Source organism: Budorcas taxicolor, chromosome 9, assembly GCF_023091745.1.
Source record: "Budorcas taxicolor isolate Tak-1 chromosome 9, Takin1.1, whole genome shotgun sequence".
Classification (NCBI taxonomy): Eukaryota; Metazoa; Chordata; class Mammalia; order Artiodactyla; family Bovidae; genus Budorcas; species Budorcas taxicolor.
In genome coordinates this window covers 11,284,013-11,296,140 of record NC_068918.1, presented here as the reverse complement: position 1 = coordinate 11,296,140, position 12,128 = coordinate 11,284,013, and positions in this window count along the sequence as shown.

Sequence of the window (12,128 nt, the reverse complement as noted above, 5' to 3'; positions counted from 1 at the left end):
TTAACCTGGAACACACATACTCCATTAAGTTTTGCTAAACTTCTAATTTTCCTTATAGCCAAACATCCAGATACAAAGATGTGAGTTCTGTTAGTGATTATTATTATTATCCTGACTTGGCAGTTAGAGATATCTGTGGCATCTCAAGGTAATTGGGCTATTTGGTGATCAAAAGCCTCAATATACAAACACGTATATAAGCATCTGTTTCTGTCTTCTTCACTGATGTCCCCAAGGGCCAGTGCTGACACATGGCCAAATTCAGAGGGGATTTCGAAGGGGAGCCACAAGGATGCCCAAGGGGTTCAAGGGGGCATTAATATGGCAATCTACCACAAGATCATAGAAAACGTTAATGTATTATTCTCTTAAATAGTTACTAAAATGGGAGCATATTTTGTCAATTAAAGATGTCATCAATCTCAACGCATGGATTTCATTTTACATATTTAGTATTTGTATTTATTTATTTCCTTTAAGTATGTTTTTCAAAGCTTAAACTTCTTATTTTGTATTGGGGTATAGCCAACCAACAATGTTATAGTAGTTTCAGGTGAACAGGAAAGGAACTCAGCCACATATAAACATGTATCTATTATCCCCAAACTCTACTCCCATCCAAGCTGACACATAACATTGAGTAGAGTTCCATGAAAGTATTTTCTTTTACTATCAATGTCATTTTGTGTTTCATGGAGTTCATAGATTTTTTAAAAACAGCATTGCTCTCTATTTTCTCACATTATTCTGCTCTGGATTTCATTGAATAATCAATTAACAACATAGTAACAAATATGGAGAGTCAAATGTGTCAGTGCTTTCAAATTTTTTGTTTGGTAAAGAAAGTTAAGCATGTCAGTAGATCAAGGAAGGTTAATATTTTTAAAGTATTTTTATGGATGAAGTCCTAATTGTAAAATACTGTAACATACAAACAAACAACTTCATATGCCACACAAAACACATCTATAGGTTGAATTGGGTCCAAGAGGTCAGTTTGTAAACCTTGCTCAAACTAAAAATAACTGTTAAAATTAATAGTTTAGCATCAGTTCAGTTCAGTTCAGTCGCTCAGTCGTGTCCGACTCTTTGCAACCCCATGAATCGCAGCACGCCAGGCCTCCTTGTCCATCACCAACTCCCAGAGTTCACCCAAACTCATGTGCATTGTGTCAGTGATGCCATCCAGCCATCTCATCCTCTGTCGTCCCCTTCTCCTGCCCCCAATTCCTCCCAGCATCAGGGTCTTTTCCAGTGAGTCAACTCTTCTCATGAGGTGGCCAAAGTATTGGAGTTTCAGCTTTAGCAACAGTCTTTTCAATGAACACCCAGGACTGATCTCCTTTAGGATGGACTGGTTGGATCTCCTTGCAGTCCAAGGGACTCTCAAGAGTCTTCTCCAACACCACAGTTCAAAAGCATCAGTTCTTCGGCGCTCACCTTTCCTCACAGTCTCACATCCACACACGACCACTGGAAAAACCATAGCTTTGACTAGATGGACCTTTGTTGGCATAGTAATGTCTCTGCTTCTTAATATGCTGTCTAGGTTGGTCATAACTTTCCTTCCAATGAGTAAGCATCTTTTAATTTCATGGCTGCAATCACCATCTGTTGTGATTTTGGAGTCCCCCAAAATAAAGTCTGACACTGTTTCCACTGTTTCCCCATCTATTTCCCATGAAGTGATGGGACCAGATGCCATGATCTTAGTTTTCTGAATGTTGAGCTTTAAGCCAACTTTTTCACTCTCCTCTTTCACTTTCATCAAGAGGCTCATTAGTTCTTCTTCACTTTCTGCCATAAGGGTGGTATCATCTGTATATCTGAGGTTATTGATATTTCTTGAGCTATTTCAAATCCTGAAAGATGATGATGCTGTGAAAGTGCTACACTCAATATGCCAGCAAATTTGTAGAACTCACCAGTGGCCACAGGATTGGAAAATGTCAATTTTCATTCCAATCCCAAAGAAAGGCAATGCCAGAGAATGCTCAGACTACCGCACAATGGCACTCATCTCACACACTAGTAAAGTAATGCTCAAAATTCTCCAAGCCAGGCTTTAGCAATACGTGAACCGTGAACTTCCAGATGTTCAAGCTGGTTTTAGAAAAGGCAGAGGAACCAGAGATCAAATTGCCAACATCCGCTGGATCATGGAAAAAGCAAGAGTTCCAGAAAAACATCTATTTCTGCTTTATTGACTATGCCAAAGCCTTTGACTGTGTGGATCACAAGAAACTGTGGAAAATTCTGAAAGAGATGGGAATACCAGACCACCTGACCTGCCTCTTGAGAAACCTATGTGCAGGTCAGGAAGCAACAGTTAGAACTGGACATGGAACAACAGACTGGGTCCAGATAGGAAAAGGAGTACGTCAAGGCTGTATACTGTCACCCTGCTTATTTAACTTATATGCAGAGTACATCATGAGAAACGGTGGGCTGATAGAAGCACAAGCTGGAATCAAGATTGCTGGGAGAAATAGCAATAGTCTGGCATAACAAGCCCTAAATTTGCTCCATGCTAAGTGGTCCAGATAGCTCTTAAGAGAATTTAGAATGTTAATGTTTTCCACTATCTGCCATTTTCAAGATGAAGTCCCCAAACTAATTTGGAGAAAAAAATCAACCATATAGTAGACTATTACAGAATTATATACCTATTTGTTAGTGATTAAAAATCAGTTTGATTTATACAATTGAAACACTATTCAAGGAAACTTGAATGCAAGCCGTTTAGTCAGAACAATTATAATTTATGGCAACTGATAGAATTGGTTAAATCAGGCCTGTTTCACCAGTAATCACTTGGTTTGTGAAGGCAGAAATGAGATGGGTGGTACCCTCAGAAGTGTGGTCTGCCAACCAACATCAGCATTACCTAGGAATTGGTTAGAAATGCAAAATGTAGAATACCATGCCAGACATACTGAATCAAAATCTATAATTTAACAAGACCCTCCAGGGGCCTGTGTGCATATTAAAGCTTAAGAGGCATCAGGCCAGGATACCTTTCTTGGTTAAATGACGTCATGTTCAAAGTCGATGGGAAGGACCTTATCAGTGAGCTTTTGATGGGAGATGTGAGCATTTGGGGGGATGTGTGTGTGGCTTCCCAGGTGACACTGGTGGTAAAGAACACACCTGCCAACGCAGGAGACATAAGAGATGCAGTTTTGATCCCTGAGTCAGCAAGATCCCCTAGAGGAGGACCACCCACTCCAGTATTGTTGCCTGGAGAATCCCATGGACAGAGGACTCTGGTGGGCTACAGTCTGTAGAGTCACAACAAGGTGGACATGACTGAGTGACTTAGCATGCATGTGAGCACTTGGATCAGGGTACTGGCTCTTGTCATCCTGCTACAGAGATATGTGAATTGGCCCCGGAGCCCACGGAAATTTTTGCTGTGAGGGTCATGCAAAAATGTTATGCTACCACTCCTCAAGCAGCTGAGGAGTGTTTCCAGATGAACGCCAGCTTTCTGAGGGGACACACAATTTCCTGAAATACTTGCTGTTAATACATTTCGCTCAGACTGACTCCTACAACTTACTCTCACATTTAATGACTCAATCTAGTAGTTCCCCCTGAGAACCTTGTGAAGAGGAGTTATGGACCCCCTTGCCCTTCCAGAGACACGGGGCCAGGTAGTGTTACATACTCGCTGGTCTTTCAGTGCTTCATGTCAGAAGGCACATGGCATCAGTCAGTCCCAAGATCGGTCATCATTTGTCAAGATATTATCTGCAATGTTCCATTATAAAAGTTACTTTTCTGCTTTGCAATTAATCTGATTGTGTTACTGGTGAAGTGATATTTCAGATTATGTGACTAACCTGTTCCTTAACAGTTCTTCTGCACTTCTTTTGTTTTTTTTTTTGGCCATGCTGCACAGTATATGGGATCCTAGTTCTTAAACACTAGACTGTCAGAAAGTTCAACAGTTCTTCAACTAATACTTTTAATATCCATGGATAACAAGTTAGAATCAATTATTACTAGGGCGGTTGGAAAATCTTGATTTTTCTACTCCTCTCATCCCTTCTACATTCATTGGTGAGCATTTATGTCAAAAAGTACAAAAGTGTCACTTACATTATATTTGTAAAAAATATTTACTTATTTATTTGGCTGCTTCAGGTCTTTCTTGCGTCATGATCTTCTGCTGTGTCTTATAGACGCGTGAATTCCTTAGCTGTGGTGCTTAGCTCCCCAAGCTGGGATCAAACCCAAATCCTCTGCATCGCAAGGTGGATTCTTAACCACTGGACCACCAGAAAGTCCCTTGTCTACATTACTTTCATGAAAGTTGTAGGAACTTTATTTTGCTACCTCTGATGTAAGCTATGTGTGCAGGCTCAGTCGTATGCGACTCTGTGCAGCTCCGTGGACTGTAGCCCATCAGGCTCTTTTGTCCATAGAATTTTCCAAGCGAGAATACTAGAGTGGGTTGCCATTTCCTACTCCAATGATGTAAGCTACTTCCATTCATATCTTATATGTAATAATTTAATTAAAGCCTGGAAAATAGGAAGCGCCAATTCGGAATATCAAAATAGTGGGTACGTCCACATTAGCATCTCTTTTTTTTCTCTTTACTACTCAACTGCAGTTTATAGGATAGCTCTTATTTCTGCTGCATACTATCCAGGAGAACAGATACTGTAACACTCATATCCAGTCAGGGCATATAAAGGATCTTTCAGAATTTACACATTGCAAGCAATCATTGTTTGGTTCTAGTTGTTTTGTTGTCAAATTTTTTTTCCTTGTCACTCTTACTGACTTCATTTCTATTCAGCTTTACTCTTTAGTCCCCTCTATGTTGGCCAAATGATCACCAGGAGAGTGGAGACTGGCAGAGGTCATTAGACGAGAGACGGATAGGCGTTTGCATCTTCAAGGGCCTAGCTGTTATTCCTGCTTCCTCTTCCATCCTGCCTAATTAACAGGTCTGAAAGAGATTGTGATACCTTGTTTTAGTTTATATTTTCTAAGTAAATCTACTATATCTACTATCAGTCTATCCATACATCAATCCATTCATCCACCCATCCATTCAATATTTGCTATCTCTATCAACCATGTCCGCCTTGCCGGGCACTGTCTGTGCTACCACACATACAAGAATAGGATACACACAAGATGAGTAGGATACGGTCCCTACCCTTAAATCAATGGTCTCCAATCGTTTTGGCATCAGGGACCAGTTTGGTGGAAGACAATTTTTCCACAGACTGGGTGTGGGCTTTGTTTGGGGATGATTCAAGTGTATTGCACTTGTCGTGCACTTCATTTCTATTATAATTACATCAGCTTCACCTCAGATCATCAGGCATTAGATCCCAGAGGCTGGGGACCCCTGCCTTAGAAACCTATCACCAAATAGGAATCAATCCTCCTCTAAGGCCCTCTCTCTTTTCTTTCAGTTATTTCCTCTAAAATATGAGCATTCCTTGCGTTTTTAACCCCTCAATGAAACTGCAGATCAAGTCTCCTTTTTTCTCCCCAATGTTACTTTTAATAAATTTGTTATGTTCATTCTGAGACCAGTAACAGCATTCTTTGATTGTCGCTCTCTTTAAGACAATGTATTGGAAATATGTAAATTAAGCAACTGCTTTTTATGATATGCATATGCTATCCATATGAACAGTCCTGGTTGGCATGTTCACCCAGAGATTCCCTTACACAGTTTGCCAGTTCATCAGTTCCGATCAAGACTTCTTTTCAGGACTGTTACTCACATCTGCCCCTTCATGATCACAGCCTTGGGGAGTGAAAGGGCTTGTGTAACTCAATGAAGCTGTTAACCATGCTGTGCAGGGCCACCCAAGACAGACAGTGAAGAGTTCTGAGAAAATGTGGTCCACTGGAGGATGAAATGGTAACCCACTCCAGTATTCTTGTCTTGAAAATTTCATGGACAGTATGAAAAAGCGAAAAGATATGACACCAGAAGATGAGCACTCCCAGACTGGAAAGTGTCCAATACACTACTGGGGAAGAGCAGAAGGCAATTACTAATAGCTCCAGAAAGAATGAAGCAGCTGGGTCAAAGCGGGAACAATGTTCAGCTGTGGATGTGTCTGGTGGTGAAAGTAAAGCCAAATGTTGTAAAGAACAATACTGCATAGAAACTAAAATGTTAGGTCCATGAATCAAGGTAAATTGGACATAGTCAAGCAGGAGATGGCAAGATTGAACATTGACATTTTAACAACCAATGAACTAAAATGGATGGGAATGGGCAAATTTAATTCAGATGACCATTATATCTACTACTGTGGGCAAGAATCCCTTAGAAGAAATGGAGTAACTCTCAGTCAACAAAAGAGTCCAAAATGCAGGACTTGAGTGCTGTCTTACAAATGAAAGGATGATCTCGGTTTATTTCCAAGGCAAACCATTCAATATCAGAATAATGCAAGTTTATGCCCCAACCACTAGTGCCAAAGAAACTGAAGTTAACAAGTTCTATGAAGACCTACAATACCTTCTAGAACAAACACAAAAAAAAAAAAAAAAAAACAAAAAACCCCAAGATGTTCATCACAGGAGACTGGAATGAGGAAGTCAAATGAGGAAGTATCTCTTTCCCTTTGAGGGAAACGAGGAAGTCAAGAGATACCTGGAATAATAGGCAAGTTTGGCCTTGGAGTTCAAAATGAAGCAGGGCAAGGTTAATAGAGTCTTCTCAAGAGAACAGGCTGATCATAACCAACACCCTTTTTCAACAGCATAAGAGATGACTGTACACATAGACATCACCAGACGGTCAATACAACTATGTTCTTATAGCCAAAGATGGAGAAGCTGTAGAGAGTCTAGAGAAGCTCCAGACAGTCAGTAAAAACAAGACCTGCAGCTGACTGTGTCTTGGATCATGAACTGTTTCTTGCAAACTTCAAGCTTAAATTGAAGAAAGTAGGGGAAACCCACTAAGCCATCCAGGTAGGACCTAAATCAAATCCCTTATGATTATACAGTAGAGAAGATGGATAGATTCAAGGATAAGATCTGATAGAGTGTCTGAAGAACTATGGACAGAGGTTCATAACACTGTACAGCAGGCAGTGACCAAAACCATCCCAAAGAAAAAGATATGCAAGAAGGCAAAGTGGTTGTCTGAGGAGGCCTTACAAATAGCTGAGAAAATGAGAGAAACAAAAGGCAATGGAGAAAGGGAAAGATATACCCAACTGAATGCAGAGTTTCAGAGAATAGCAATGAGAGATAAGAAAGCCTTCATACGAAAACAATGCAAAAAAATAGAGGAAAATAATAGAATGGGAAAGACTAGAGATCTCTCAAAGAAAATTAGAGATACCAATGGAGCATTTAATGCAAAGATGTGCACAATAAAGGACAGAAATGGTAAGGGCCTAACAGAAGCAGAAGAAATTAAGAAGTGGCAAAAGAACTGTACAAAGATGATCTTAATGACCCAGTTAACTGTGATTGTGTAGTTACTCACCTAGAGCCAGATATCCTGGAGGGTGGAGTCAAGGCTGTGATAGGAAACACTACTAGAACAAACCTAGATGGAATTCTAGCTGAGCTATTTAAAATCAGAAAAGATGATGCTGTTAAAGTGCTGCACTCAATATGCTAGCAAATTTGGAAAGCTCAGCAGTGGCCACAGGACTGGAAAAGATCAGTGTTCAATCCAATCCCAAAGAAAGGCAATGCCAAAGAAGGTTCAAACGTACAATTGCACTCATTTCACACGTTAGGAAGGTAATGCTCAAAATCCTTCAAGCTAGACTTCCCCAGTATGTGAACCAAGAACTTCCAGATGTACAAGCTGGGAACAGAAAAGGCAGAAGAATCAGAGATCAAATCGCCAACATTCATTGGATCTCAGATAAAGCAAGAGAATTCCAGAAAAACATCTGCTTCATTGATTACATTAAAGCCTTTGACTGTAGTGTGGGTCACAACAAACTGGAAAATTCAGAAATGGGAGTACCAGACCACCTTACCTGTTTCCTGAGAAACTTGTATGCGGGTCAAGAAGCGACAGTTAGAACCAGACACGAAGCAACTGACTGGTTCAAATTGGGGAAAGAGTACAACAAGACTGCATATTGTCACCCTACTTATTTAACTTATATGCAGACTACATCATGGGAAATGCTGGGCTGGATGAATCACAAGCTGGAATCAAGATTGTCAGGAGAAATATCAACAACCTCAGATACGCAGATAATGGCAGTCTAATGGCAGAAAGTAAAGAGGAACTAAAGAGCCTCTTGGTGAAGATGAAAGAGGAGAGTGAAAAAGCTGGCTTAAAACTCAGCATTCAAAAGATGAAGATCGTGGCATCCAGTCCGATCATTTCATGGCAAATAGAAGGGGAAAAAGTGGAAACTGAGACAGATTTTATTTTCTTAGGTTCCAAAATCACTGCAGCTATGAAATTAAAAGATGCTTGCTCCTTGGAAGCAAAGTGTGACAAACTTAGACAGTATGTTAAAAAGCAGAGACATCACTTTGCCTAAAAAGTCTAGTCAAAGCTGTGATTTTTTCAGTAGTCATGTATGGATGTGACAGTTGGACCATAAAGAAGACCAAGTGCTGAAGAAGTGATGCTTTTGAAATGTGGTTCTGGGGATGACTCTTGAGGGTCCCTTGGACTGCAAGGAGATCAAACCAGTCAATCCTAATGGAAATCAGGCTACCAGGTCCTAAGATGGTGGAGGAATAGGACGGGGAGACCACTTTCTCCCCGACAAATTCATTGAAAGAACATTTGGATGCTGAGCAAATTCCACAAAACAACTTCTGAATGTTGGCAGAGGACATCAGGCACCCAGAAAGGCAGCCCATTGTCTTCGAAAGGAGGTAGGACCCAATCAAAAAACGGGCCAGAGAACTAAACAGACATTTCTCCAAAGAAGACATACGGATGGCTAACAAACACATGAAAAGATGCTCAACATCACTCATTATCAGAGAAATGCAAATCAAAACCACAATGAGGTACCATTTCACGCCAGTCAGAATGGCTGCTATCCAAAAGTCTACAAGCAATAAATGCTGGAGAGGGTGCGGAGAAAAGGGAATCCTCTTACACTGTTGGTGGGAATGCAAACTAGTACAGCCACTATGGAGAACAGTGTGGAGATTCCCTAAAAAACTGGAAATAGAACTGCCATATAACCCAGCAATCCCACTGCTGGGCATACACACCGAGGAAATCAGAATTGAAAGAGACACATGTACCCCAATGTTCATCGCAGCACTGTTTATAATAGCCAGGACATGGAAGCAACCTAGATGTCCATCAGCAGATGAATGGATAAGAAAGCTGTGGTACATATACACAATGGAGTATTACTCAGCCATTAAAAAGAATACATTGGAATCAGTTCTAATGAGGTGGGTGAAACTGGAGCTGATTATAGAGAGTGAAGTAAGCCAGAAAGAAAAATACCAATACAGTATCAGTTCAGTTCAGTTCAGTCGCTCAGTCGTGTCCGACTCTTTGCAACCGCATGAATCGCAGCACGCCAGGCCTCCCTGTCCATCACCAACTCCCAGAGTTCACTCAGACTCACGTCCATCGAGTCAGTGATGCCATCCAGCCATCTCATCCTCTGTTGTCCCCTTCTCCTCCTGCCTCCAATCCCTCCCAGCATCAGAGTCTTTTCCAATGAGTCAACTCTTCGCATGAGGTGGCCAAAGTACTGGAGTTTCAGCTTTAGCATCATTCCTTCCAAAGAAATCCCAGGGCTGATCTCCTTTAGGATGGACTGGTTGAATCTCCTTGCAGTCCAAGGGACTCTCAAGAGTCTTCTCCAACACCACACTTCAAAAGCATCAATTCTTCAGCACTCAGCCTTCTTCACAGTCCAACTCTCACATCCATACATGACCACAGGAAAAACCATAGCCTTGACTAGATGGACTTTAGTCGGCAGAGTAATGTCTCTGCTTTTGAATATCTATCTAGGTTGGTCATAACTTTTCTTCCAAGGAGTAAGCGTCTTTTAATTTCATGGCTGCAGTCACCATCTGCAGTGATTTTGGAGCCCCCAAAAATAAAGTCTGACACTGTTTCCACTGTTTCCCCATCTATTTCCCAGGAAGTGATGGGACCGGATGCCATGATCTTTGTTTTCTGAATGTTGAGCTTTAAGCCAACTTTTTCACTCTTCTCTTTCACTTTCATCAAGAGGCCTTTTAGCTCCTCTTCACTTTCTGCCATAAGGGTGGTGTCATCTGCATATCTGAGGTTATTGATATTTCAAGATGGTAACGATAACCTTGTATGCGAGACAGCAAAAGAGACACACGTCTAGAACAGTCTTTTGGCCTCTGTGGGAGAGGGCGAGGGTGGGATGGTTTGGGAGAGTGGCACTGAAACATGTATATTATCATATGTGAAACAGATCGCCAGTCCAGGTTCAATGCAGGATACAGGATGCTTGGGGCTGGTGCACTGGGATGACCCAGAGGGATGGGATGGTGAAGGAGGTGAGAGGGGGGTTTAGGATGGGGAACACATGTACACCCGTGGCAGATTCATGTCAATGTATGGCAAAACCAATACAACATTGTAAAGCAATTGGCCTCCAGTAAATAAATAAATAAATTTAGATTTTAAAAAATAAATAAAGGAAATCAGTCCTGAATATTCATTGGTGGGTTTGTTGCTGAAGCTGAAGCTCCAATACTTTGGCCACCTAATGCAAAGAGCTGACTCATTGGAAAAGACCCTGATGCTGGGAAACGTTGACGGCAGGAGAAGGGGGCAGCAGAGGATGAGACAATTGGATGGCATCACTGACTCAATGGACATGAGTTTGAGCAAACTCCAGGACATAGTGAAGGACGGAGGAGCTTGGCTTGCTAGAGTCCATGGGGTCACCAAGAGTTGAACATGACTTAGTGACTGAACTACAGCGATATCTTTGTCTGCTATTTTCCCTGGTGGATCAGATGGTAAAGCATCTGCCTACAATGCGGGAGACCCAGGTTCGATCCCTGGGTTGGGAAGATCTCCTGGAGAAGGAAATGGCAACCCACTCCAGGTCTCTTGCCTGGAAAATCCCATGGACGGAGCATTGTAGGCTACGGTCCATGGGGTCGCAAAGAGTCAGACACGACTGAGTGACTCTACTTTCACTTTCACTTTCTAGGAAGCTGAGAACTGCTAAGTAGCATTTCTTGGCCTCTCCTTTTTAGATGACTTCTTAGAGGAATTGTGTATTTCTCCCACCTGTAGTGAAATGACATGGACAGAAAACATGATATCAAGGAAAGGGAGAAAAACATTTGCTGTCAGGGGACAGATATAATTCTAAGGAAAATTTATCATTTATTTTCCCAATATAATCCCTTGATAATTCTGTATGAGAGAAAATAATGTTAATACAGTATTTCATCAAATTTTAGAGAATGTAGCTCATGTTATTCTTTTTAGGAACTATACTAACCATTAACAATGCTAATCTACCTAAAATTACATTTGTGGTGGTCAATCTATATAATTCTTTTAATTATCTTGGTTTTGGGTGTGTTTTTCTCAACATAAGAATATACTACAGAGTATTCAGAGGGCTACAATTTTTCCCCCACAGGAAGAAATAGTAATGGTTAACTATTGTTAACTAGCTATTGCAATGGTCATTTTTTTGTACCTACAAAGTAAAATTTAGAACATTTTCTGTGGTTACTTAATGCAGATGGTGACGGCAGCCATGAAATTAAAAGACGCTTACTACTTGGAAGAAAAGTTATGACCAACCTAGATAGCATATTCAAAAGCAGAGACATTACTTTGCCAACAAAGGTCCATCTAGTCAAGGCTATGGTTTTTCCAGTGGTCATGTATGGATGTGAGAGTTGGACTGTGAAGAAGGCTGAGTGCCAAAGAATTGATGCTTTTGAAGTGTGGTGTTGGAAAAGACTCTTGAGAGTCCCTTGGACTGCAGGGAGATCCAACCAGTCCATTCTGAAGGAGATCAGCCCTGGGATTTCTTTGGAAGGAATGATGCCAAAGCTGAAACTCCAGTACTTCGGCCACCCCATGAGAAGAGTTGACTCATTGGAAAAGACTCTAAGCTGGGAGGGATTGGGGGCAGGAGGAGAAGGGGACGACCAAGGATGAG